The 26,182-nt window shown below is 42.9% G+C and overlaps 1 long non-coding RNA gene across 1 annotated transcript; it reads left to right on the top strand.

Annotated features, from left to right (window-relative positions):
* The first annotated feature begins 772 nt into the window (after positions 1 to 772).
* Positions 773 to 24,675, top strand: LOC144313488 (uncharacterized). The gene is made up of 4 exons (XR_013379129.1): positions 773 to 910; positions 5,976 to 6,071; positions 10,760 to 10,877; positions 24,583 to 24,675. It is a non-coding gene; the product is annotated as an uncharacterized LOC144313488 (long non-coding RNA).
* Positions 24,676 to 26,182: the final 1,507 nt, after the last annotated feature.

The raw sequence follows: 26,182 nt of genomic DNA on the forward strand, positions 1-26,182 counted from the left end.
TGTCCCTTCTTCCACTCAGTTCTCGAGAGTGTGTTGCAGTCTGGGGTGCTCGTGTCCTGGGACCTCCCGGACACGCGTGGGGCCCTTGGTCATCATCCACCAGCTGCCCGGCTGAGACACCTAGGCAGAGGAGTCACCTAGAGCTTCAGGGAAAATAGCCTGGTTTGCTCTCAACATCCCTCTTGTCATTATCTTCCACCCCCCAATACAGTTGCCGGCTGTGATCTGCTGCCTTTCAAGTTGGAATAAAATACATTACTTATGCAGCGAATGTTTTTAATGTAACAAAGCAAAGGAATAAAAATGCTTCACAACAGTTTTATTAAAAACAAATTCCCACAGTAAATACATATCCACTCGGTTTCTGGGAGCAAAATAGCCCAGGACATCACTGCTAAGTGCTCTGGGAAGTGCTTATAAATTACTCGAAATAAAAAACATTGTTGCCTGGACATCACGGATGAAATGCTGCAGTTTGTAATAAATTAACACAGAACTTTACTTCCCCTCCTCGAACAAAGCAGCCATTTGTCTGAATAACCCACATTCAGCTCTGAGTTATATTTCACAACTCCAACGGCATTCATTTGCAAATTATTCTGCAGTTTTAATGCTCAACTTTTAAATACCTTAAGAACTAATAAATAAAGCAAAGTAGAGCAAACAGTTGGCTTGTAGTTTAAAAACTGCCCTAATTTCTGCTTTTCCTTTGGCTTCCCCCCCCTTCAAAGTTATTTATTTATTTATTTATTTATTTGGTAAATGGCATAAAGTTTCTCTAAACTACATTAAAAAAAAAAAAAGAAAAGAAAAGAAAAGAAAGAAAGAAAAGGCTAAAACGTATCGGTGGTGGTGGTGAGGGGGTTATTCACACCAGAGAGAAGTTTCCGTAATGCCATTAACTGTGAAGGTATGTGACTAGTACTCATTTTACATTTTGAAGACTTTTCTTCTACCAATACTTTAACTTAGTGACAGAATAATTTATAACTATCTTTGAGGGTTTTCCCTTTGTGTGTAACTTTTGTCTGCTAGTCTTGGAATTGGTTAGAGTCCCCCCCACCCCACCCTCTTCTCTCTCTCTCTCTCTACTAGACTTTGTCCAGGGGGAAAAAAAAAACTCAAAAGAGAAGTCATGTCACTTCCCTTGAATTATTTTGATTATAAAACAAAAACTCTGCAAGAAAACTCTTTTCAAACCTGTTCTGTAAAACAAAACGAACCGCTTTCCAGGTTCTTGAAAGAAAAATTTGATAGAAGCATTTATAGATTCAATTTGAGGTTTGAAGGTTATTTTCCTGGCCAAAAGAAGAAAAAAAAGAAAGAGAGGGAGGAAAAAAAAATAATAAAGCCCGGTTTCCTTGTGTGGAGTTACTGGCTTTGTTGGATTTCTCTGCATTGTTTTAAATAAAGTCCAGTGTAGCCAATTGCACTGGATAAAAGTAATGTCACCATTTTCAGGAAGCGATTTGGGGAGGAAAACTCTTCAGAACCATATTATTTTCGGAAAAGTGCCTTATAAAATATTTTTATAAAGTAGGAGTTGAAATCACTTAAAAATCACTCTCTTTTATAAATCTGTTTGGAGAAAGCTCTTTTGATCCCCTCTTTCTTCTGATCCTCATCTTTTATTTTGCTTAGAGGTAAACAACATTTGCCTCATTTAAACAAAGGCATTTGCCATTGTGGTTCTTAAATAGTTTTCCAGTCACCCTATGGCAATTCATCACAAGGGATAAAATAAGGATACTTTGCATCCAAGACTTTTATCACCTCCCAGAAAATGTTTGTTGTTTTTTGCTTTGGGTTTTTTTTTCTTTCTTTTCTTTTTTTTTTTTTTTTCTTTACTCCCTCCCACCCCTACCTCCACCCCGAGCTGCGGGGGATTGTTTTAGGACGTTTCAAAGCCTTTTGTGAAGACACCAAAGTCCTTCTGCGGAGAATAAGAAATGCTTGATTACATGCACTGCAAAATGGGAGATATTCCCAAATTCCCTTTTAATTAAGATGTCTAAATAGCCAGTGCTTTGGAGAGAGAGATTTCCAAACAGTTTAAAAATAAGGAAACATTTAGAACTGCAACAGATACCCCGACCTCTCCCCGACCCTGGGGGGAGGCGGCTGTCACCTGGGGGAGGTGAGGGACCTCAGTTAACTCCAGAAGAGTCAGAGGGAGGCGTGTCCAAGCCGGAGGCCGGCCTGCAGAGGCAATCACCGCGCTCCAGAGCTTTAAGAACGCCAGGGCCTTCGCTTAAGAGAAAATCGCATCTGTAGTGAGCCAGGTCATTCCTGCGAGTGCACACACCTTTGTCGTTTAAAAAAAAAAAAAAAAATCACTCAGTGATTACTGGTTTGATACTATTTGATTCTCTGACCATCCAAGCCTGATTAAGAGCATTTGCTGAGGCCCTAAGGGCTTCATAGCTGGCCACCCATCTGGTGTTAGGCTGGAGTCCGTGAAAATCCCTCAGCTTAGCACTGAATATTCTTTTTAAAGACGTTTAAGTAAAAGGGCTGACATTAGCATATGTTCCCCCCAAGTGTCCTGTTGAACTTTCTGCCGGGCATTACCCCACCACGGGCTTTCTGGATGGTGTCCAATGAGAGATTGGCTTGGAACTGTAAAATTAGCCATCTGCCTATTAAAAATGTAACCAGCTGCATCCGATGAAACACAGTGACTATTGAAATGAACTCATCCGGGAGAGAACTCGCGTCCCCTGCTTGGACATTTTTCCAATCTACTGCTGGACTGAGACACTTCACAAGCAAAGAGGCTCCGTCCTTGTTTGGAGGAAAACCGCGTGACTCCAGAATGAAGAAGGAGGCTCGCGGGGTTGTTTCGCTGCTAAAGCTCTGGCTTTTCTCAGGGTGACTGGGATCTTGGGCACCGAATTCTCTGTGCCTTTGCTACTTGTTTAAAGCGCCCCCCCCACCCCCAACACCACCCCCAACACCACCCCCACCACCCCCGCAGGAGAAAATAAAATATAAAATAAATGAGCGGGTCCCTAATATCTGTCCCTTCCTGCAAGATGCTGTATTCCAATATCCCAATATTCCATCCCAAATCCTGGGGCTTTCTCATAAACCTTCATCTCCGAGCCTCAGATCCTCTGAGCAGCGCATAAAAACTTAAAACGGAGAGCTGAAGCCATAATTACTCCTGCAAGAGCTACCATTTCAGCAGATAGTAGGCATTCTGTATTTACTACAAGGTCTGTTTATTAAAAATGAGAACTTTGAATAGCTCGCGCTATTTTTTTTTTCTAAAGCCTAATGGAGCATTAAAAAATAATTCATTAACTAATTAACAGAACTGTGTTTATTTACAGTATAGAAAATGTTTCTATCAGGAAAATAACACACCATAATACAGCGTTGTGTTGACAGCAAAACATCTGCAGCTTCATTTAAGGCATTTACTAAGTGTCGAGGGAGAATCAAAGGATGTTTAAACAGCTACTTCTCTGCCTGTGATTTTTGTTTTTCTCTGTCGAGGTCACAGGCACCAGGATGCCCCTTGGGAAGCTGGAGCTGCTTTCAGGGGTGCTCCCCGCGATAATTGTGAGGCCACCGTGGAAGAGTAGATGTCACAGAGTCTGGCCTTGGGGCCAGCTCCGGCCGATGGTCATGCACACGTCCTGACCCCCGTGTCGCCTGTCGCGGGCACTCAGCTCCTAGGCTGAACCACGTGCAATTGTCTCCTTTGTATATCAAAATTGGTCAAATAGTGACAGCTTCGGGTCTTTCAACATAACGTCTCCCATTTAAACTTACTATCCTCTCTCTCTCTCTCTCTCTCTCTCTCTTTCTTATTTTACCATAGGCAGGATTTTTGCAAACACAGTGAGGCTCAGTCATTGTATGTATGTATGTATCAATTCATACATTGATACATTTACCCCTTTGATATATTTGATGAACAAATGAATTGATACATTTACCCCATTCGTATCAGATTTTGAAATGCATTTTGCTAGCTTAATTTCCCCCAGTAGCTCTCTCCTCTCCACTGCCCGCATCTGAAACCCCTCAGGAGGCAAAGGCTATTCCGTTCCTCTGTAGGTATGATTTCCTTACCATCACCCCCCAAAGAAACCCTAAGAAAGAGACATAGTAGCAACCGGGTGACGTGCACTTCAGGCGGAGGTATAAATCGCAACCTTTTAGGGGGAAAAGTTAGAGCTAGAGAGAAATTAGCGCCATAATCCCAGCAACAATGCCTGCAAATGTGATACTTGGAGAATGTGTCCTCCATTCACTTAGACCCCAAGCTCAGAATGGCCTCAGGATTACAAAATGAACCAGGAAAACAATCAGTCCCCATAACACAAGAGCTCGCAGTCCGAGTGTCTGCCTTCCTTGTAAGGATGCAATAATAATAGTGATGACGATGTTTGATTTCAACTCAGCGAAGCAGGGGCCAGCCTTGCTGCCTCTTTACGTAGAATCCTGGCTGTCTTGCAGACGTAAGGAAATCTCCTGTAGCAACTTCACTGGTTTCAGATGCAAACAAATTTTAAGAACTTTAAGCCACACAGTACAAACAGAATATATCACGGGTCTGTTTAAAATTAGATTAAGAAAAAAGAAGAAGAAGAAGAAAAAAACAGCTGGTTCAGCAAACCTCACTTACCAGGAAGCCGGAATTGTTTTAGGCATGTCCCTCTGGATTTATACACAGAGGGTTGTGTCATTTATATCTATTAACTCCCAACATTGATATCTGTGGTGCAATTATCCGAGTGTTGCCATCTCGTGCTATAAGGGGGTAAGCGAGGACCTTGGTTTGCTTCCCTGTTAGCGAGTCAGGGCTGGGGAACCATCGATGCGACCTCAAATCATCTTCCCTCTCCCCTAGCTCCAGTCTGAGCTCTATACTATTAAAGTGGTTACAGCCGTTGTCTTGCATCAGCGTTCCTCTCCATCAGGACCTTGGAAGCTACTTAGCAAATGTGCCAGCACAGCCCAGTCTATGTTGGTGGCAGACATGGCGAGTGGATTACAGAGGTGGTCCTCGTGATCCTCAGAAGGCTTCTCTACACCCGGGCTACAAATCGATCAGAATTGGCTCAACAAATGAAATCTGTTAACTGAAACTAAGAGATCCACGTGGAGACTAAATCAAGGCCTCTGTTCTCACTCTGCCCACTGTGGCCTCCATAAACTGTATCCTACATGACCGACCCCTTCAATTGAGTGGGTTCATTTTTCTTTTTGGCTGTTCTCTATCTGTGGGAGAAAGAGATACATGGAAGGCCCCCCTCCCAAAAAAAGCAAAAAACAAAAAACAAACAAACAAACAAACAAAAAAACCAGCAAAACAGCACCTATGGAGGAATTATCAGGACCTATAACCTTCTAGGCTATTTCCTATGATGAGGTCACAATTAACCTCTACTCCACCTGCACTCCCCCTACCCCAGGCCTGGACTGTGCCAAATATGTAGTCTGACAACTGATGACCTAACCCAGATTTGTTTCTCTCAACTATACCCCAGGCCCAGGAGACTCAGACATTTCAGAAAGAATAAAGAAAAAACACACTACAAGAATTAAAAACTAAAAGTAGAAGAATGGTATCTTAGGGGTTTCACATCCTTGAACTGTATTAGCATTTTGGACCATGGAGATAATGCTCTACACAGTGTTCTGGGAGGGCACAACCCTGACATAGGACCTTCAATAGCTCCCTGTTACACACAAAACAGGTAGCCCGGGCACTTATCTGTGAAAATGACAATATGTTTCTCGATTTTTATCTCATGCAGTCTTGTGTCTCCACACCCTCTTCTACCCGATTATTCAGCCTCCGTAAATTATTGCTCTGCGCTATTTTCTATGTTCCTATGTCCTAGCGTTGACAGTATTCCAGGCCTGGCTTATGCTGTGTTCTAACTTCCACTTATCCCTCAAGCCCCAGTTTGAACGTTAGCCTCATCTGTGCCCGAGTCTATTGCTCTCTTCCCCAGGTATGACTTGTGTGATTGAGCCAGGAAGCAGAGTGAGGGTGAGTCCAGGCCCTGGATCAAGACTCCTGAGTTGGCGAGCCTTGCCGTGCACTTACTGTGAGTCTGTTGGCGAGTCATCTAATCTCTTTGTGCCCTGGTTTTCCCATCTGTAAAGTGGGGATAATAGCAACTAACAGAAGACTAAGACAGCAAACACAGGCAAGGTGCTTAGAATGGCAAATCGTGTCAATGAATGCTAACTTTAATTTTCTAACATAATATTCCATTTCCATGTCTGCAAACCTCCTCCACAGAGTATGGGACTTTCCTCTGCTCCTCCTTGGACCCCCAGTTCCTTAGCCTGGAGCCTGACATGCTGTGGGCACCAGCCAAGGTTTGCTGAGTGACTGGTTACATAAAGAATAAGAGAATGGAGAAGGTGAGAAAAAAGAGGAAAGTCTTGGAAGGGTTGCAACATGGAGACCCATGCATCCTCTTCATACTCATATATTTTAAAAGGCTGCTGAAAATACAGCTTCTTAAACGTGAGCCTTACATACATGGTCATTCATCAATGCTAAGCATAGAATGATGATTTGTGTAGGGAAAAAAACCCTCCCTGGGTTTAATTTTTACCCCCTACAGTGAGGATAAGAGATTCAGTGAAACCTGATGCTAAATGTATGGGCTTTTTTTTTTTTTTTTAAAGATTTTATTTATTTAGACATGAGAGACACACAGAGAGAGGCAGAGACACAGGCAGAGGGAGAAGCAGGCTTCTTGTGGGGAACCTGATGCGGGATCGATCCCAGGACCCCGAGATCATGACCTGAGCCAAGGGCAGAAGCTCAACCACTGAGCCACCCAGGCATCCCTGTTTGTTTGTTGTTTGTTGTTTTTGTTTTAATCAATCAATACTTGGATTGCCAGAAATCTAAACCACCCCCTGTCAAGCCAGGGGAGAGCATGGGTGCAAGGGAGTCTTGAGAAGGGCAGGGCTCAGGGTGGACAGAGGAGCGGCAGTCCTGTGTGTGGGGTAAGCCCCCCGTTAAAGCACAGGCTCTGGGTTTGCATCCCAGCCACAAAGCTGATCAGCCAGGAAACCGTGGGCAAGTCACTAAACCTTTTTGTCTTCAGTTACCTTGTCTATAGAATAGGGATAACGTGGCATGGCCTCCCGAGGTGGCCGTGAAGTGAAATGAGATAATCCCCAGTAAATCCCTAAGCACCGCACAAAATACCCACTTCATTATTCTCAAAGGAGGCATCTCAGAGGGGACGTTGGAGGCGCGGTTGGTGGGGCCCCGGGTGAATGGAACTTTCCAGATCCGAAGAGATAGGCTGGGATGTGTCAGAGGGAATTTGATGTTCAGAGGCAAGAGGGTGTGCTTTCTTCTCTCTGTTTGGATTGGCTTTTAAAACAGCACAACCTCCACTAACCTTAGTCGCAACACTGCACTGAAATGTTACTCCCAGGATTTGACATTTCCTTATTCTTCCTACTGCTGTTTTCTCCTTTGTTGCTTGGAAAATATGAATTAATGATGAATACTAATGAGCCCTGTGACAAGGCTAGACTCCACTAACGTCGGGGGCTTCGAGACTCGTGACACTTCCAGCAAGAGAAAGCATAAGGAATTCCTTTCCTGACTCACGGGGCCCAAATACTCATTTTCTCTCCCTTTCCTCCCATCCGATTCTTTTCTTTTAAAATTTCTAAAAGAATCTTCATGAAAACCTCATGAATGAGACTTTGAACTTGTTCATAAGATTTTATGCGTCTACCTAGAGTAGACACAAAATTGCTTTTTTTTTTTTAAGTACTGTTGCATTTATGAAAATCTTTCTGGATGACTTTTTATTGTTTTGTGCTTTTTTTTTTTTTTTATTGTCTCTAATGCTGTTTCATGGAGTTTGGGGATTTGTGAAGTAGCCAACCAGAGGAAACTTCAATCACTGATATTAAATGTACAGTGACTTCCAAGCAGATGCCAGTTTTCCCTCCCTCTCCAATAAAAACAACAACAACAAAAAACCTCCAACAATATTAGTCTGCTGTTGGCATCAAAGATAATTTTTATGGCACGACAGGTACCACTATCTCAACACAATGGTAAATATTTCAGCATTAACAACCAAGGAGAAACCAGGAAACACCATAATATTTTAAGATTTCAGAACTTTAGAATAAAGTCAGACATCGAATCTGGGTATTAGAAACATAGACTAAGTGTTCAACTCTCTTGGCTGATGTCAGTACTTGTGCTAAGTTTGCTTTGTGCAATCAACCAGTATTATAGTTAGAAACAGCTTCAAGGGAGAAATAATACCTGGCCAACAGGGTTATCTCATCACCCTACATTCCTTCATTCCTTTTCTTGGCTGCACTCTGTGGACCAGAGGCTTGGACATCTCTAACTCATAAGAAATGCCAAGAGACAGGGACAGGCAAGAGCCTGAGGGCTAACCAAAGCCATCACAGAGCAGACCCTTACTTCACTAATGCTCCAGGGGACTCCCATGGAAACAAGGGCATTTCCCTGGAAATGAGCTCTAGTTCTAGAGGTGTGGATTCAGATCCTCACTAGCATGGTACCTATTGACCCCAAGACTCAGTTTGCATACCCGTAAAGTGGGGATACTGTAGAACCTCCTTCTTGTGGTTATCAGAAAGACTCAATTAGGTAACACCCCTGAGGCGCTTACCATAGTGACCGGCTAATGGTAAGAGCTCAATAAGTGTTTGTTGGCATACACAGTCAAGCTACCCAGTAGCCCCTACTCATCGGAGGAAAACATTCTATCCAAGATTCAGTGGGAGAATGCAACTTTCTTGACAAAGAACCCCTGCATGCAGGGCATCTTCAAAGTAGAGCTAGAAGTGTTTTCATTTCACTGAAAGTGTGCTTAACAGTACTTCCTTGACTTCCTTTCACATTTCAAGTGCAGCCACTTATCACACCTCTATGTCTTTTTGAACAATTTCTTCATTAAATCATACATGACCTGTTAGCATGCACATTTATTCAGCAACAAATCCACCCAGAACCTCCCAATTCTGGGAAGTGGTTGTAGTGATGGGGTGGGGGGGGGGAGGTGGACCACCGTAATTTATGAACTGATCCCTGTCCTTGAGAAACCCATAGGCAAATGGGTTACAAAAGACACTTAAACACACAACAATAAGAGTGACAGTTTGAAGGGTGCTTGGGTGGCCCAGTTGGTTAAGCATCTGCCTTTGGCTAATGTCATGATCCTGGGATCCTGGGTTAACACGCATAGAGAGTGACTAGGCCCAGGCCATCCCAAAGTAAGGACTCAGCAAAAGGAGCCTTACAAAACTTAAACAGCTTGCCGAAATTCATATAATTGATTAGAGCTGAATCATGCTTTAAACCCAGGCGTGCTCTCTGCTGCTCACCCTAGTGACGGATCCAATATGGCAAACACCCAGAGGTCTGAGGAGATGGCTGTGAAAACGCACACCCGTCTGTCCTGCCTGGGAGGTTGGAAAGCTCACATGAAGTGATCTTTTTTTCTCTCTCTTTCCCTTCCCCCCTTCCTCTCTCCCTCCCTTCTTTTCCCCCTCTCCCTCCTTTCTACTCTCTCTTATTATAACAATGGCACAGACGCTCATTTATTTGGGTTTGATGCAATAGTAATGACTCAATATACACTTAAAAAAAAAAAAAAAAGCCACAAACTCTTATGGGTCAGGAGACATGATCGTTTATCACAGCCTAAGATGTAGTCACAGATCACGTGACCGTGCTTCGGTCATGGCTGGTCTGACTCAGCCTGAAGCCAAGAGGAAAGCAAGTGTGGTTAATTAAGACTGCAGGGAATGTTTAGACTGTGTGCAACCGATACCCCAGCCACCGTCTCCATGTTTTCCTGGAGATGGAATTCTGCACAAAACGTGGGTATTACTGTCCTTCCTGAAATCCTTCCGGATATCGATCAGGGAGACAGTTGAGGGGAAGGACTTAGCACTTTTGAAATTATCGTAGTGGCACACTTGAAGGATGTTGACTGATGAGAAAAGACACGTAGAGGTTCTCAAATTATGCTTCTATTTACACTTCAGTTATGCCATTGAAATCTAAAGCTCCGCTCTCACAGGAAGAGAGCAAGCCTTGCGTCCCTTCGTGGACTCCACAGAACTTGGCTTCATGGCTTTTACACAGTTGACTCCCGTGGAGCAATGGTGACCCCAGGAATGAGACAGAGTGGGATTTTGTCATTATCTTTGATATAACAACAAAGTTCTCTCTTGACTTTTTGGTGAAGGATCCCAAAATAACAACATACTTATGAAATACAAACAGTTTTCTTTACTAATGACTTGGAAGCAGAGCAGAACCTATTGGGTAAACACTCTTTGAGGTTGCTTAGAGCTCTAAATACAAGGCAATTCACCCTCCTGCTGATTCTCCTCTCAGCTTCAGAAATAAAGCAATCGGTTGGCACAAGATGCTAAAACATAACGTATTCCCAGCTAGGGCTCATTACTGGGGTCCTCTACACGTCTAAGTGAAGTCTCCCAAGCAGGTTTGGGATGGGGGTAATTTCACAAACTCCTCCAAGATATTGGCGTGCTTGTTTCAGTAAGTGGAGAACTGTTACAACAATAATCTTTCCTTGGAGATTCCCAATGCGTGTCATTATGTTAAAGGATCCACAACAATAAAAATTTATTCAACTGCATTTGATGCATGATTTCCAAACATGTTTGGCCATAGAATTTTAAAACATATATTTATACATTAAATATATATTTGAATATACCTCTCTATCTTCCCTAGGTGTGCATCTGTAGAGAGATAGCTGTCTCCCCTGAAGAAGTGGTCTCTAATGAAACATATAGGATAAAATGCTGGTCTTGGTTGGATTGATTTGGTTGGATTGAACTCTGGGTCACAGGTGAGTGAGACTCTGCTCTCCAAGTAGCTATGTGCATGATTTGATGCCTGTGGGAGGCTTTGGCTGGCGAGAAGGTCATGTGCTAGTGCAAAGAGGAGAACCTTGGGCAAAAGTGGCTATGTTATGGGAGTGAAGAAAAATGTCAAGGCATCTTGAGTAACCACCACCAGCTCCCCACCCCCCACAAACACTGCCAATACTTACATGCCTCCCAAAGGGTTGGCTTTGAACCCTGAGGTAAAGATGGTTAAAACCAGAAGCTGTCTTCCTGAGCAACTCTCTGAGGTCCAGCCTTTGATTTGTTGACTCAGTGTCCAGGTGACAGAGCACAGGGCTGAGAGTAGGAAGCTCAGGAGAGCAATGTCCTCGTGGGCAGCTGGGGCCAAGGCTTGAGAAGGAGATCAGAGGAGAAGCCCATAAGTAGGCTTATTCCAGAGCCTATGGTCAACACCACCAGCCCTGAAGCTCCCCAAAAGAACTGCAGAGTGGCTGAAGGAAGCTGAATATCTCAATGACAACCAATTGTCAGGGTTCTATAAAGAGAGTTGCTCAGTCACAAGGACATTTTAGTTTTGCTTGTAATCTCTAAGACTTATCAGACTTTTTTTAGAAGACATTTTGACTTCATATGTAAAATATCCCAATCCAATCTTTTTTTACCCTCAAGCATGACTAAAATCAGACTAGATAATTTGGAGTTACTCTGTAAATACATGCTTTGTGCAACCCCTTTAGAATCACTTCATATACCCTCTTTCCCAAATTCTCTTAATTCTATTGCAATTGTCCATGACTAGCCATGTTTTCTTGTCCTCTCAACCTAAATGAGTGCTGTGTTGTGGGTGTCATGGTCATTGATGCTGTCATTCTGGCGGGACAGAAAGTAGGCATTAAGAGATGTCTAAAAAACAAAAACAAAAACAATCCGGGTGTGATGCTATGGAAGGGACCTGTGCTCTTGTAAGAAATATTTAACCTGAATATAATTGTGAGAAAATGGTCAGACAAATCCAGAATGTGGGCCATTCTGCAGAATCCTTCAAAGGAAACAGAGTCTTTGACCCTTCAAAGGACACAGTGAGATGAAGAAGAGAGGGAAGTGATGGAATTGTCTGAATTAAGAAAGATACAAACACGTAAGAACCAATGAAATGCAAGGAATTTGATTGAATTCTGGATTAAATTTTTTTTCAATAACTCAGAAGGACTTTTTAAAAAACTTTTTTTTAAAAAATTTTTCAGAAAACATGAGTATGGACTGCAAGTTGGGTAATTGTTACTGAATTAATAAATTTCTTAGATATGATAAGGGTGTTCTGGATGAGGGAAAGAATGTCCTTATTCTTGGGTGATGCCAGACAGATTAATGTGGTGAGGGGTGTATATTGTGATGTCTGGAAATATGTAGGGGTGTGTTTATAAGAGTGTGTGTGGGGGGGGGGTGTGGAGAGACGGAGAGGCTGTGAAGGTTACAAGATGGGAACAGTTGGATCTAGATGAAGAGATACAGTTGTTCATTTCTGCCATGTTTTCAATTTTCGTGTGAATTTTAAAACTTTTAAATTAAAAAATACTTTTTAAAAAGAAATTCACAAAAAGAAAAAGAAATGAGGAAATCATTCATGTGAAAAAAACAGTATAGCTTTCCTTAGGCCAGGTTTCCTGGTAAAATTATCTCTCCTTCTTTACATTGTGGTTCATGCAGGTATTTTATGTCTTTTTTTACAAAATAAAAAAAGGATCTAACGGGTGAGTACTTCTGCTGTCTCGCAATAAATGTTTCCCTTCTCTCAAATAACTCAATGAATTCAGAGACTCTCGTCCTTACCTTCTGAGAGCTCTACCAGATTGAGTTTTTCTGGAAGCAAGAGGTTGACCTTGCACATTATGAGTTAAGAAATGCTCCTGAGCTGGGTCTAGGCACAGATTTTGAATTCATTGTTTCAAAACCATGAATTAAGTTAGCAGAGCCAGTCTCTGGGTGGCTCAAAGGATTCAAGTTGAAAGGGGTGATCACTGACTTCCGTGAGATAACCTCACACTGTGAAAATGTTCCCAGAATGTCCGTTTGGATGCTCACATAGGAAGACCTCTGTGCCACAGTGGAGAAACTCCTTAGATAGATTTCTCAGAGGGGTAAGACCAGCTGGGTTGGACTGAGGGTCACCAGAGGAAAGGTCAAAGGAAACAGAGTCTTTGACCTAAGGAAGATAAGCTTTATGGAACACATGAGCACTGTTTCCAAGTATCCATGATACCAAAACATAGAATATGAGCCAGATGAATTCCCTGGGGCCCCAATACCTAGACATTAGAGACAGGTCAATTTTGAGTCAAGAACAAGGATGAGTGTTTTTAAAGGGAAGTGGCCAAAGATGGAATGGTGTGATGCCTCTGCAGGAAGTGAGGGCCCCACCAAATGAATTATGGAGAAAGGAGGCCACACAACCATTGGGTGAGACGCTATCTCTGAAATAATGGAAGCATCAGGAGAAGGAGTAACTGGAAAATCTTAAGATCCCCTTCTCCCCGGGCACATTTCTCTCTTCTTTCATCTCCCCAGAACAGAAACCAAGGACGATAACATTGGTCCCAAGAGCCTGCTCTCTGATGGGCTGTGTCCTTGGTTATTTGGAATAGCTTGGAACAGACCCATCAAAGCCTGTCACCTGGCACAGCAGGGTGGGAATAGGAGGCTAAGGTGCCCCTTGGGGAGCCTTCTACCCCTCAACATTGGTCTTTGTGCATTACCCCCTGATCACCAGGTATCTTAGACAGCCTGCTGAAAAGAATTCAGACACTCTCGAGCTCCCAGCGGGAAAACCTTGGAGCCCTGTTGTTGGAAATAGCTCCCAACCTGCATCTCAGGCAGGTATTTTTAGGTTCTGTCTTGAAGACACAGAAACTTTCATACATTTCAGCTTCTTTGTCTGGAGTCACTGCAACCCCAGACATGTCATTGAAATGGGGTATAATTGTGGTCTCCTCCACCCACCAATCTGAGTGAGTCGAAAAGAGCTTCCTGCTGTGCCTTTTCTGGCAAGGGAAAGTCAAAATGGATTTTTTAAAATAATAATATGTTGATCAAGAAGAGAAAAAAAAAAACCTATTGAGGAGAGGGGGTTCTGCATTTGGACTGATATGGAGAGCAAGGTTACCTATTATTTTGAAATCTGGTCTTAGTTCTCTCTTGCAAGCTGTAGAATTCAAGCTTGGAGGAGCTAATGTCTCACATTTGAGGTTAGGAAATAAAGATGCTTGGAATCATCTGAGTTAGATCAATGGCTGTTATTAATATGAGGCTCTCTGAGGAATAATTATAATTGTCAATCACTGGGCATAGCCTGACATTAAAAGGAGAAACCACAATGATGCAGGGCAGATCCGTGCAATTGGCAAGAGGCGAACGTTCTGCTAGTGCAAAGGAGCTGGGAGAAGGGAGGGTTGCATCCCCAAGGGGGCCTGGGGGCCTGGTTACCATTTCGTCCCGGGGCACATAGACAAAAGGGACCTAGGGGCTATGCCTCCTGGGAGCTCAAGAAGAACCGGCTCACGGTCTGACCTTCTACCTGTAGGGCAAGTCATCCCAAAGGTCTGAGAGGGCATTAGGTCCCTACAGCTCACATGTCCGTGGGAAGCAGCAGTAATCAAATCACCTCCGACAAGGTTATAGTCATCCCTGCCACCGGCGGATCCAGACAGCAGACTGGCCACGGTGCAGGTGGCAACGGGGAAGGGTGGATGTGAAGTTGGTTTAAATAGATGATGAGCCTTTTCACAGGAGAAAAATAGCAAGACATTTGCCCACAAGGTCCAGAAAGGAGATCACCAATGGTCAATTTTCTAAACTTAGCTTGAAGGAAAAGGAAAGAACCTGCTCCAGGATGGGGGCTTTCCGGAGACTAAGGTGACAAGCAGAGCACCCCGCGTGAAGGTTTCCCCCAAGGGCCCCGCAGCCACGTGCAGCCCAAGTCCAGTTTACATAGACTGGAAATAGGACCAGTTATGCTACTGACAGGGCTCAGGGCCAAACAGAAACGTCGGACCCCGAGTTCAGAAATGGTTGAGATTTTGGGAAGGGCAACAGTAGGGCAGTCAATCCAGGGCAGGGCCCTTCTGAGAGCAAGTGCAGCCACCCGCTCAGGAAGCCCACTCGGATTAGAGGGCAGACCCCTGCCCCATGGTCACAGAGATCAGGAGCAGTAGGAGATGCAAGGCCCAATTCAAATCATGAAGAGACTCTTCAGCTGTTGCTGGGTAACTGGTAAGGAAAAGTCAAAATGGACTTTTAAGTAATAATATGTTATACTATCAAGTATACTATATATACTATGATATATAACATCAATATATGTTATAATATCAAGAAGAGAAAAAAAAAAAAACAAAACATCGAGGCAGGGGGCTCTGAATCTGGGTATATGAGGCCGATGGTTATGCTTCTAAAAGTGTATGTTGCCTCCCAAGGTTCAATTTTTAATACATGGCATTTAATCCAGAAATCCCCTGATCCTAATAAAGCTTCAGATTTCGCACACACACACCCCATGTGTGCATGTAGAAGCTAATACTTCCCCACATTTACTGATGTAGGAAGGATCTATATCATAGGTTTGATACTAAAAGTTTTTAGTTGTTTGTTTGTTTTTTAATTTATTCATGAGAGACAGAGAAAGAGAGAGAGAGAGAGAGAGAGAGAGAGGCAGAGACACAGGCAAAGGGAGAAGCAGTCTTCCCGCAAGGAGCCCAATGTGGGACTCGATCTGGACCCCGGGATCACACCCTGAGCCAAAGGCAGATGCTCAACCGCTGAGCCACCCAGCCACCCCTAAAAGTTCTTATTTCATCTTCACAACAGCTCTATAAAGAAGGAACCAGTATTACCTGTATTTTAAAGATGAAGGGGCTGAGGCTTCGAGGGGTGAAATGTGTGGCTCTACTTCAAAGATCTGTAAACAGAGTGGGTAGCTACTGAATTTTGATCTGGATTCTTTAAAAAAAAAAAAAGATTTAATATTTTCATTTGAGAGGGGTGGGGAGCACACAAGCTAGGGGAAGGGCAGAGGGAGAGGGAGAAGCAAACTCCACACTGAGCAGGGAGCCCGATGTGGGGGCTCAATCCCAGGACTCTGGCAGATGGTTAACCGACTGAGCCACTCAGGCACCCCTTGATCTAAATTCTTAACCTCTGGGCAATGCTCCCTTCTATGGAAAGCACTGGCTCATTTTCTTCTCATGCCAACTATATAGAGACGTCAATTGACAATCAAGGGGGAGACTCACTCTAAAAGTTAGCAGGCCAGTCAGTACCTGAGCTCAGAGCTCCATCATTGAACAAAGAGGAAGATAAAGGGGCATGGCCACCAAAAATACTCTTGACTGTTCATGCAGCTACCCGAGGACCCAGAGCTAGCAGGGACCTCCCCGTGTCACATGACCCACACCCTCTGGCAGGGTAGGATCGAAGCCAGGCAGAAAGACCAAAAGAAACAAATTGCAAAGCCTACAGGGAAGAGACCACCACATGAATACCTGTAAAATCCTTTAGGTTCAAACTATGTTTTGCAAGAGCCAGAATTCAGAGGGGGGGGTTGGGGACCCCAGCCCGGCAGATTGTAAAAGTTCAGAGCTGAGCAGAGAAGTGGTTTCAAGCTAGCTTTTCATAAAAAGCAGAAAAGCATAGAGGGAAAGTTAATTAAGTCATAACTGAGTTGCAGAGAAAACTTTGCTTCTCGTGGGAAGGAAATTACACTGGGTTGGAAGCCTAAGCCGGGGAACATGATGTGGCTCATTTTTACATCTTTTCCTTTTCAACATTGGTTAGAAAGATCAGGGAATAAGGAATAGAAAGGAAAAGTGTCTGAGACTCGCAAGTAGCTTACTCTCATGAAAGGAACTGATTTGGGTTTTTTTGTTGTTGTTGTTTGTTTGTTTTTGCTTTCTTGCAGTCAGGTTGACAAATACTGTTGTAAGATATCTAAGGTGTACAACAACTTTAAAAGTATCACTGAGGCAATGACAAATCCATCACCTCACATAGTCACCCTTTTAAAAACCATTTTGGTGAGGGGGCACCTAGGTGGATCAGTGAGTTAAGTGTCTGACGGGCTCAGGTTGTGATCTCGGAGTCCTGGGATCAAGCCCCATGTCAGGTTCCACATTCAGCGGGGAGCCTGCTTCTCCCTCTGCCCCTCCTCCCTGCTCGTCGCGCTCGCTCGCTCTCTCTCAAATAAATAAATAAAATCTTTTTTTAAAAAAACCTATTTTGGGGGATCCCCGAGTGGCTCAGCGGTTTGGTGCCTGCCTTTGGCCCAGGGCGCGATCCTGGAGTCCCAGGATCTAGTCCCGCGTCAGGCTCCTGGCATGGAGCCTGCTTCTCCCTCCTCCAGTGTCTCTGCCTCTCTCTCTCTCTCTCTCGATGTCTATCATGAATAAATAAATAAATAAATAAATAAATAAATAATCTTAAAAAAAAAAAAAGAAAAAACCTATCTTGATGAGAACATCAAAGTTCTACTCCGTTAGCAAATTTCAATTAGACAGTACAACGTTATCAACTGAGTCACTGGGTTATACATTAGATCCTCAAGACTGTGTATCTTGTTGCTGCAAGTTTTACCTTTTACTCCTTTGCAGTCACTTTCCTACTCTCTGTAACAGTTTGGCTTTTTAAAAAATTTTTTAAAGATTTTATTTATTCATAGAGACACTGAGAGAGAGGCAAGAGAGGCAGAGACAAAGGCAAAGAGAGAAGCAGACTCCCTGCTGGGAGCCTGATGTGGGACTAGATCCCAGGACTCTGGGATCACGCCCTGAGCCGAAGGCAGAAACTCAACCACTGAGCTCCCCAACCATCCCTAGCTTTTTTTTTTTTTTTTTCAAGTTTTGAAAGGAACTGTTTTATCAGTAATGAATAAGAACCAAGCAGAAGCCTGCTCAGTGTGAACATAGGAGCTGGAAGGAGCACATATGAGCCAGTCTGAAAAGAAAATCAGCCTGTGGGCTCAGGGCCTCAGCAGGTGTGGGAAGTCTTCCCCACTGCTTTGGGGGAACTTCTGTCTGCTTTGGATATTTCTGTCAAAGAACTTCTCCAAGGCAGGAGTTACTATTCTATTGATCTGTGTATCCTTTTGAGCTTTACCTGCCATGTAGGAGGCTCCTTAAGTTGAACTGGAAAAGGTTGGGTAGTGGGAGAAGGTGATTATTTGGGATCCAACGATTTCCTTTTTTTTTTTTTTTTTTTTTAATCTTGCTCTCTATGTTATTTTGACTTCTACTTGTAGGCTGAAAAGAGTTGTTTGAGATTTTTAAGTGACTGTTACTGTCACTTTAATAAAACATTATATCTATATAGAATGAAAAGAAACATTTGATCATTGTATACTCTTTCTATGTCTCCTGATTATCCAGGCCTGGAGAAAAAAAAAAACAAAACAAACATATTCATGAGCTAACCAGCAATGCCATTTCCCCAATAGCTTCTGAAATATCAAACGTGGCTAGTGAGAGGAATATCCACTCTCTGTCTTGTGTGCTTTAAACAATCCCCCCAAAATGGAAATATGGTCAGTAAGAGCAAATGGCACTGCCTCTTTTAATTGTAGATCCTGGGACATTTAAAAGATGTAGAGTAAAAATTATGCCCTGACACTTAGTGTCAGAGGCCCTGCTCTATAATTGCATTTATTTCTGTTCATCCCAGGAAAGCTTCTGGCTTCATTTAATCCACACATTTATATCAAGCATCTATTGTGTGAGATGGTAGTTCTCTGCTCTGGTGTTAACCGGGTCTCTACCGTCAAAGGTGGGTCTCTCAGCATCAGGCTCAGCTATTTCAAAGGAGTTCCGGTGCTGACTTGCCCAACACTCGCAACAGCGAAATAGCCAGGGAGAAGCCAGAGCAGGATCCAAATGGGTGCCTGCTTCCACCGCTGTGTGCACCGCCGCCCCAACAAGTGACTGTTGGATCCCTCCAATCCTTGTTTTTCCATTCCAGATAGAGAAGATTGGGACAAAAGAGAAGGAAAATCGGGAGCATGGAGAGAGGGCAGCCCAGCGTGCATGGCTAAATGTCAGGTTGTACAGGAGAGTTATAATTAAAGTCCAAGATGACAGATAACTATAAAATCAGATTGGTTGCTTTCCACATGGAAGGAAAACATAATGTTGTCGTCCAACCCAAGCTTTTTTGTAAATTGAAATTACAGTTTTATTTGGAGCTATTTTTAAAGGTCCATTAATTAAAAATTGGAAGCCATGCCAATGCAAGAGATACCATAAAAGGTGTTAGATTTAATGATCACCAAGGACTATAATTAAAAGATGATGTTATCTGAATATCAAACGCTCTAAATCTATGTTTGTTTTTTTATTGAAAATAAACAAATTCAGGAGCAAAAAAAAAAAATAGAAAAGATATGTGCAAAATGTAATGATAATGGTTGACTTCTAAACAGCCAAGGAAATTATAGTCATCATGTGTGGGAAAAGAACAAACACCTCTTAATTGCATTTCATTATAACGTACCTTTCTCTGCTCAGTTGTATATATTAATTATAAAAATCGTGCTGCAGAGCAGAGAGGCTCTACAATAGTTTTTTCCCCCCTTCCTCCCTTAATTCTGTCTGAAGCAGGATGGAAGAACAATGTCGTGTGTCATCTGCAGAAAGAGCTTTCAAAGACAAAATCATAAGAAGAATGAAAGGCTATTATATAAAAAAGAAAAAAAATGCTTTGATTTCACAGATTTTCTACTTATTAATGTTTAAGGTTATCTGCTCTTTTAGAAAAGTATCTTCTCATATTGTTTTGTATGTGTATGTTCCGATAACAGCACTTTCTGATAACTGTATCACATGGCATATGCATTACGTAGACAATTGTTAATGGAAGTGGGGAGTGGGTGGCAAGCAAGCATTATTATGGAAAGATGCCATGCAGGACTTGAGGGATTTTCTAAGATGAGGCAAAAGAAGAAAGTGATGGGTTGGATTTGAGACCCATGCTCTGATGAGGATAACTGGCTGTTCCCGGTTTCTACAAAGGGCAAGGATGGCGATGATGGGTTTGAGCTACAGTAAGAAAGACTCAGTGTAGGCATCACAAGGACTTTCACACTGTTGGCATTTTAACATGATGGAACGGGAGGGATCATCCAGAGTGGAGTTTGCTTTATCAGTGATCTGCTGAAACAAGCGAGCTCCATCTGATTGAAGCAGGTTAAGGTGTATTTCTAAAGAGAAGCAGAGATCCTAACCTGGGTTTTTAATGTTATGAGCATCACTGCAGTTTTCCGGGCAGAGATTCATAACTTACCAGACTGTTGGCTGAATCTGTAATCCAGAAAGATTTAAGAACTACTGTTCTAGGCCCTTGGCAGTCGATGTTTGGTGCATGGACCAGCACCGGGAGCTTCCTGGACTTGCAGAATCTTGGGTCCCACCTCGGACCTACGGAATGGCACTTAAGCAAGATCCCCAGGCGCTCCAGGTGCACTTTGAGACGTGCCAATTTAGATGATGACGACAATCCATGCTCATGTGTGGTGCTGGAGAGCCAGAGCTATGTTTCTCCATCCACACAGGCTCAGGGTCTATCCTGGGCTCTGCCACTGACTATGTGATCTTAGCCCATAAGGAAGTGGTAACAGTATCTTCCTTATGTAAGAGTTCTGAAAATTGAATGAAATAGTATGTGGAAAGCATTAACAGAACACGTGGCCCATAGAAATCACGTAATGACAGTATTTCCTGGATTTTTGTCAGATTCTGGAAACCATTCGTGATATCAAATATGTTTTGATCTATGTTCTCAGCCAGGGACAATTTTGCCTCCATCCCCAGAGGAAATCTGGCAATGTCCAGAGACATTTTTGATTGTCTTGACCTTGCAGGAGGGGTTACTGGCATGAGTAGGTAGAGACCAGGGATATTGCTAAACATCCAACAGTGGACAGGGCAATCCCTTACGAAAAGTATTATTGGATGCAAAAATCTCAATAGCTCTGAGATTGAAAAATTCTGATTTAAAAGGAAGGGATAAGAAATTGACTTGGTAAGGTGCTAAGACAGAATTAGGATTCTACAAGCACTTGAGAGGTGACTTGTCACTTTAGCTTTTAAATTGAAAAGCAAAAAAGAATTGCCACCTTCAAACATGTCAAAAATCTGAGTTAGGTTTCTACAGAGATTTCACCAGTAGGACAGTAGCAAGCAGTTACTGATCAATCTACCAATATTAGGACCCCTCCCACCTCGTCCCGTCACTCGTATCTCATCACCTTGTTTCTTTTCTTTGGAATACCCTTCGTGTTCATGAATTATTGTTTGCTTATGGTTTGCTTGATTCTACTCTGCCTTCCCTGGAGGTCTGGGGAGGAGAGCTTTTGTCTGCCTGAATCTCGGATCCCTCACCCCTCGCCTGGCACAGATGGAGCTACTGCAGTATTCCTGCTCCATGAGTATAGTTATGCAGGCTTGCCTTGTAGATAACAGTAAAATATACTGGACAGTGTCATATGCCTGTTCTCCTGGTTTCTCTGTCCCTTTTTAAAGACTTAGACAAAAATAGAATAAAAATTGAGTTTGAGTTATTTTGGAATCTCATAAGGATTCCCAGAAATGAGATGAGATAAAAGAAAAAATATATATACAGATGCACTCCTACCTGAGTAGCCCACCCAGTAACATGGTGGAGACAGCAGGTTTTTGTACTTTTATTTTTAAGAAAGGAGGAAAGCTGATGGACTCTAGAGTCAGGCAGAACTGAATCCAAAGTAGCATCACCATTTACTAACCATGTGACTTTAATAAGTTATCCATCTGCTCAAAGCTTTAGTGTTTTCATCTTTAAAATGGGACCAGGGCACCTGGGTGGCTCAGTCAGTTGGGCACCTGACTCTTGATTTTGGCTCAAGTCATGATCTCAGGGTCATGGGATCAAGCCCTGCATCAGGCTCCGTGCTCAGCATGGAGTCTGCTTGACCTGCTCCCTTTGCTCCTCTCCTCAACTCTCTCTCTCCACACCTCCACTCTTTCTCTCTTAAATAAATAAATAAAACCTTTTTAAAAAGATTTAAAATGGGACTAGTCATTGGAACAAACTGGGAAGCTTTGAGAAAACTTTTCTTTCTCTTTTGAGAAAGGAAACCACACAACCTTTCAACAAATATTGACTGTGGGCCTACTGTGTGTAGAGCCCCGTACTAAACATTAATGAGTGTAAGCCACTTGGTACAGTGCCCGGCATAGAAAACTTGGGACCAGCCACAGTGTTGACCCTCTTCTGTCAAGTTGAGTTCATGAAGTCCCAATCAGCGATTCCTGGCTTTTGGACTCCACTGTTACCATTTGAGAGAGAAATGGTGTGTTGAGAATCATGCCATCTTGGAACCCAGTGAAACAAAAGAAACAAAGCATGGGTTAAAATAGTTTATCAGCCAATTAAAATGTGCTTCACCAACTCTTTGAAATTAGGTGGGGAGTGGGTGTCTGCCTGGCTTAGTCAGTAGAACATAAGACTCTTGATCTTTCAGGGTTGTGAGTTCAAGCCCCACATAGAGTATAGTGATTTTTTTTTTTTAATTTTAAATAAGATAAAATTAGGTGGGAGGGACACAAAGTAATCTGGCCAAATTGATGGCTGCTTTAGGAATTTGAAATGAGGTGTTTTGTGAAAGATGTTTATCACTGTGTTAGTGCCGATATCTGAAAAGTAGACCTAACCTAAACATCTAAAGAAATGGGGAATCATTTGGAAAATTGAGAAAATCAATGCAATGAAATTCTTTTTTGACATTAAGAAATTAAAATTACATAAATCTACGGAAGATACAAAAAATGTTTACATGTATAATGCCTGTATGAAAAACCAAGCTCTCTGATCAAACTGTCCAAGATAAAATGCAAGAAATGAATAGAATTATATTAGAGTGGTTGAGTGCATGCCCTGTTCACATTTTAGCCAAAATCATCTCTGATGCCTCTAAAACTTCTTTTTGGTTAAAAAAATAACATCTATAATAATAATTAAATAAATACTTCAGTGCTAGATTAATGACTAAGAATTTTCCTATTTTGGAAAAAAATACTCTCAGGAAGGTCCCAAAAAGGGGGAGAAATAAATAAAAACACATTGGAAACATTAAATATGGCCAGTGGGTAAGCTGTAATTACCTAGCGCCTAACAGTTTGAAACAGAATGTTATACAGATGGTCATTTCCGTGCTTAACTATAGGGAAGAGAAGCAGGTACTTGGTCTGTGAGGGGAGGAAAGGAAAAGATTGTACTTTGAAAGCAAGGATTCACTAGGTCAGTTTTCATCTACCTTCATAGCACAACCAGATTCTGGACTACGGGTCTGCTCACAGAGCAAATCTCAATGTTCAGATGCTCACTCACTGAGGTCACAAAGATGTGTTTTCAAATCCCTGCTTCACCTCTTCCTTGCCGTCGGACTTTGAACAAGATGCGTACCTTGTCCAAACCTCCATCTCCTCATCTGTAAAATGGAAATAATATTCCTCATTCCTGCGCTGTTTAAAAGATTAAATCAAATCCAATTAAACTGGACTCAAAGTATATGTGCAATACCTAATGCTAATTCGTGCTCAGTAAGTATCTGTTAATTATAGTCTTAATATTACTATTCTAAGAGATTGCTCTCACGCTCTGTCTCATTCTAAGCTGTGAGCCAGGTTGTGGGCCAGGATGTTTGGGGTGTTTGGATGAAGAGCTCTTCTTTGGCTTTATCCTCTCTTTCAAAACTCCCAACCTCTGAGTTTCCTCCCATTTCTAATTGCTACTCCAGGAGCTGTGACAGCCTTTCCTGTTTGGTAGTTGATGAATCAATCAAAAGATGCTTTTGTGATGCAGTGATTTGGGGGTTGCTGAAGTGCCTGATGGAATGTGTGACACTGACAGCTCCCTAGGGAGGTGGGGAGTGAGATTTGATGCATTTACCATGGGATGTTCCCAGGGGGTGCCAAACAGGTGCCCCGACCCCAACCTAGCCGGGATAACCATCTAGCAAGCTGGGTAGACACTAGTTTCTATGGTAATGGTTGTTGTGTGACCAATATCTCAACAATCCTGTTTTTGATACCCACAGCATTGCTCTCAATCGCCCACTGCGCTGCTCTCCCTTGTCCTTCTTCTGCCAATCATTTCTGTTCAAAACGTATCCCTACCTCGTGCTGCCAAAGCTCTGTCCTCTAAAAGAAGGCAGATCTAGTTGTCTGCTCAGCATGCTCCACATAAGGACTCAACACCCAACAACAGTTTATTGAGCAACTTCTCTATAGAAACATGCAGATTATAAAATAGGAGTCTCCCAAAGCAGTCTGCAATTCAGATTGATCCCTGAGTGCCTACTGGGGGCCAAGCACAGTTCTACAGAATGAGCAGGATGAACAGAGAGGAATGAGTAGGTGTAAATATCAGCAAGTACCATCCAGACTTTAGAGAGCTCAGAGTTGAGGTGGGGGACGTGACCATATTTATGTTTCAAGATGATGCAGGAACATTAATAAAGGCTGATCAAGGTGTGATCAGAGTCTGGAGCCTTCACTGAGGAAGAGGCATTCTGATTATAGGGGCAGGTGAGGAAGTAAACTGGGGGTCAGGCCCAACACCACGTTGGTAGGAGAAGTTCTTGAGTGGGACGTTGCAGAATAAGAAGTTTCTTTTTTTTTTTTTTTTTTTAAGAAGTTTCTCAGTGGGGAGAAGAAGAAGAAGAAGAAGAAGAAGAAGAAGAAGAAGAAGAAGAAGAAGAAGAAGAAAAAGAAGAAGAAGGAGGAGGAGGGGGAGGAGGAGGGGGAAGAGGAGGGGGAGAAGGAGGGAGGAGGAGGAAGGGGGAGGAGGAGGAGGATGAGGAGGAGAAATGGCATCCTTGGTTAGGGAAACTGTGATCATGGGCAAGGCCAAATACATCAGGTACAAGGAATGAGGGAAAATAGACAAGTGTGGCAAGGATATTGATTTTATGGGTGAAGGCAGTGGGGAATAACACTAATGCATCGATCATATCAGCCATTATAATAACACCCAGCATTTATTGAGTACCTATTTTTTTCTAGACTCTACAGTAGATACTTTATTAATAAAAGCATATCTGTTAGTATGTGTTGGGGACTATCTGGGCTAAACACTTCACATGAGTTTACATCACTAGATAAATCAGCCCTGTTATCTGCTAGAGACTTTTGTTTTCCCGCTCGGCCTCTGAGCAGAGATTTATAATATGCCGATCCATTCTCCATGCAGCACAGTGTGTGAATACATGAGCTCTCAGTTCCAGTTGCACAATGGGCTGGGCTATGACCCTAGGCAAGTTACTCTCTTCTGCTGAAATCCAGTTTTCTCATCTATAAGATAAGATGCAGTTGAATCAATGCCCTCACCAGGTGACTGGGAAGAGTAAATGAAAGACTACCCGAGAAGCACTTAGTATGGGGCCTGGCCATGCTAATCACTTCAGAAATGTTTATTAGTATTAAGACTCTACCACCGGTTCACTGAAGGCTGTATGGACATCCTGAGGTCGAGAAAAGACACTCCATTTCCTGGGTTTGCCTTCTACCACCTGGCACATTCACCCTTTCTCCAAATCATCAGTGGAAGGGCTGTGCCTGATGCCTTGAATGGTACCTCAACTCCAAAATGCCCATTTATCAATGCCTTACTCAAGTAACCCTCCTCCAGGACACCTTGATGGACGACTTCAACCCACAAAGCTCATCCCCTCCACTGACCGCCCACCTGTTGTTCATCCTTGGCTGTTCACTCTTACATGAGGTGATACAAGAGAAGGCAGCATGTCTCCATCCTCTGGGCCCTCAGGTAGTTGTGGGGTGGAAGTGGGGGTAGGCGTGGGGTGTCAGGAAGCTTCTGGCAGTGCACTGGTTCACCCTGTATCCGTAAACACCCAACCAGTCGACAACCCCTCATCCTTTCCTTACTCATCTTCCCGCTTGACTTCCCTGTCAAGCCTGGATCCCCTCTCCCAAGACCACTTTCTTCTTGAAAACTTTATTGTTCTGATGAAAACCTGCCACAACGCATCTTTCACTGTCTCTTAATTCCATATCTCTACATTTTAAGGTGTTTGGGGTTTAGGGCTTTAAAAAAAATTTCATCAAGTATTTAAATCAATCTCGCTCCTCTTTATTGATAGAAACTCAAGCCTGCTGATTAACTTTTCAATCAAAGCTGCCTACAACACGCACGCTGGTGCAGGCAACAAAGATTGCAATTTGGGCGAGAGCTAAAGTAATGATGCAGCTGACTTCCTCGGCGCTTCTAGCTG

The sequence above is a fragment of the Canis aureus genome, chromosome 5 (genome assembly GCF_053574225.1).
Source record: "Canis aureus isolate CA01 chromosome 5, VMU_Caureus_v.1.0, whole genome shotgun sequence".
Lineage (NCBI taxonomy): Eukaryota > Metazoa > Chordata > Mammalia > Carnivora > Canidae > Canis > Canis aureus.